We start from the raw sequence: 2,740 nt of genomic DNA, 5'->3' as shown, positions 1-2,740 counted from the left end.
AAAGCCAGACGTTTTCTAAAATTCTATGTGCTATTTAGTTTTTAGTACTTACTACCTATGTCTGTTATCTGTTTTCATCCTTTTTTTTTTTTTTACCCCCCCCCCCCCTTTTTAAGTTGAAGTTGTAGACTACCAAGGGCTTTTGCTGGGGATAGAGAAATGATACAGTTCGATGGATTAGGAAGAGGGTTGACAGGACTGAGAGCTATGATGGAAGGGGCTTAGGGACCTCACAGGGTACCGTGGAAGTTGGTGGTGTCTCCAGTGATGGCAGTGGCTGCCGGAGACTTTGTCAGAAATAGTAGATGGGGCGCAAGAGTGCAGAGAGTGTGACAGTCAAGTAACGATTCCCACTCTAAATACTTGTCTCTTTAGATACATTAGCCACTCATTTCTTGTTGCCCATGATTTTTTTTTCATTAGATCCTTTACGAAAACTAAATCACTATATCAAACTTCTCTTTGAGTAAGATTTTTTCAGACTATGCTTCGTTAAAAGATCTTTGGTAGAAAGAAAGGAAAGTAAGAAACCTGAATTTGATGTAGTTGGACACTATTTTTAGCCTGAAAATGTTCACAATCCCCTTTGCCTCAAAATGGAAAATCAACAAATAAACAAATACATAGAAAAAATAGATAAGCAGACAATAAAGAAACATTTTATGAATCCTTTGGCGGGAAGTTGTGGCTGTTGATTCCTTAGGAAATAAAAACACAGACGATTTGAAATACTCACTTCCTCCTAGTGCCTCTCCCTCTTTTCTCCCTCTTTATTTTTACTGCCATCAATTTAAAGACTCAAGATAAGAAATAAACACACACACACACACACACACACACATATATATATAATCTATTTCCGATGATTATCAGAAAGTGGTTGACTTCTGTTATCTGTGCCAAAATAGAGAAAGAGAATAAAACCTGAATACTTTACAAATGAACCCAAGGAAATGATAGCAGTTTACTATTTTGAACAGAAAAAGGATGTGAAGAGTTAAGCACCAGAAGGACATAGATAGTTCACGAATTTGCATGTCATCCTTGCCCAGGGGCCATGCTAATCTTCTCTGTATCATTCTGATTTTAGTATATGTGCTGCTGAAATGAGCACAGGGTATAGATATTTCAAAAAATACTATATTACCACCCCAAGCATCACCGAATAATTAATTAACATATGGTTGATTCGTGCTCACAATATGCTTGTGTATTAATAAGCTCATTCTGTTTTCTTGCATGTGAAAAGTGGGAGACACAAAGCAGGTTTCCTTTCTTTTGACTTTTAACCAGGCATGATAAGTAAAGTACAATAACTGGACTTTCCAATATCTCCTGGCCCTCTGAGAAAAAAGCATCATTAAAAGAAATAAATTAATTTAAAATGGAGGGGGAATTGGTTCCAAACTAGGGTGTAAAACTTTACTTAAAAGCTATTTCTACTCATAGCATTTTCTCTGCATACTGTAATAGAGTTATAGTTGCAGTAATGGTTTGCTTACGGGCTCGCAATTAAGCACCTGCAGTCACTCCACAGGATGTAGATTTCACATGAATAGCTATTTTATAAATAAACAAATAGAAACTCATATATGCATTGGCAAAGGCAAACACTGCTTGGATTTTAAGTTTTAAAAAGACAGTTCCACACTTTTTCGAAATCATTTGTTTCCATATATAATTGGATTCGACTCAGCCTTTTCATTTTCCACATGAATAATTAATAATATCGCTATTATCCTACAGTCGTCTGTTGCAATTTAACCATAAGAGGGCTGTAATGAGTCCCTGCATTAAGGTAAATATAAGCACTATATGATCCATGCATGTAGTCAATGTAAGCATGCAATTTCTCAGATGTGGGCGGAGGTTTAGTTTTGATTATCCATCCCCTCTTCATAGAGTTGGTGGTCTGCCCTGGGAGAGCAAGGTTACTGCCTCAGGCCTCCTCATATGTTCTCTGGATCTACAATGGCTCCTTGTTTTAACATGTCTTCTGTGGCATATGGGGCTCTTTGTAATTTATTCGAGTTCAGAAATAACTGATCTAGACTCTCGGCTCTGCCATGTACCACCTAGTGACCTTGTAACATTAGCTGCGTGACTTTTCTAGGCCTGAATATCTTCACCTAAAAAATGGGGGATAGAAATAACAGTCACCTCATAGGTGAGTGTAAAGAATCTTCACTCAAACAGTGGGGTAATGGGTCTCACTAGCAGGACATCTCCGAGATTCAGCTACCAGGTAACGGTAAGCTACCCTTATACTTGTCTGAGAGGTTGTGCCTTCTCTGTCTGTGATCGATTTGCCCTGGACCCAAAGTTCCTGGACCTCAACTGTCTGCAGCAGAGCTGGGTGACTGGGCTGGAACTGACAAATGGTTTCACCAAAACCTGTGGGTAACAAAGGAAATTAGTTTATGAGGTTTACATGATACAGTCTTGTAAGACGTAAGGAGAACATAATCATTTTAGGAGGGTAGCCTGTGTAAAATAAACTGGTGAAAGACAACAGATTTCATTAATTTCATAAATTTAGAAAACATAACATATAGTTATAAGTATGCGAAGGTGTACAAGTTGTTTTATTTGGACAGTTAGTTCTCAGATTTTATGCAAATAATGCATTGAAATAAGACTGAAACTTTAGCAGGTTGAATTGTAGAGCAGCGAAAGCCTAGACTTAGGCAACAGGTGTATCTGCTCTTGAGTATCAGGTTCACTGTTAATTTTGAGACCT

At 37.8% G+C, this 2,740-nt stretch overlaps 1 non-coding gene across 1 annotated transcript; it reads right to left on the bottom strand.

Annotated features, from left to right (window-relative positions):
- Window positions 1-1,007: 1,007 nt before the first annotated feature.
- LOC113267429 (U6 spliceosomal RNA) lies at window positions 1,008-1,114 on the bottom strand. Its single transcript, XR_003320783.1, has one exon. It is a non-coding gene; the product is annotated as a U6 spliceosomal RNA (small nuclear RNA).
- Between the last annotated feature and the right edge of the window lie 1,626 nt (window positions 1,115-2,740).

Source organism: Ursus arctos, unplaced genomic scaffold (assembly GCF_023065955.2).
Source record: "Ursus arctos isolate Adak ecotype North America unplaced genomic scaffold, UrsArc2.0 scaffold_25, whole genome shotgun sequence".
NCBI lineage: Eukaryota > Metazoa > Chordata > Mammalia > Carnivora > Ursidae > Ursus > Ursus arctos.
Note: the sequence above shows the minus strand (reverse complement) of the source record. Positions and strands in the feature narration are given on the sequence as shown.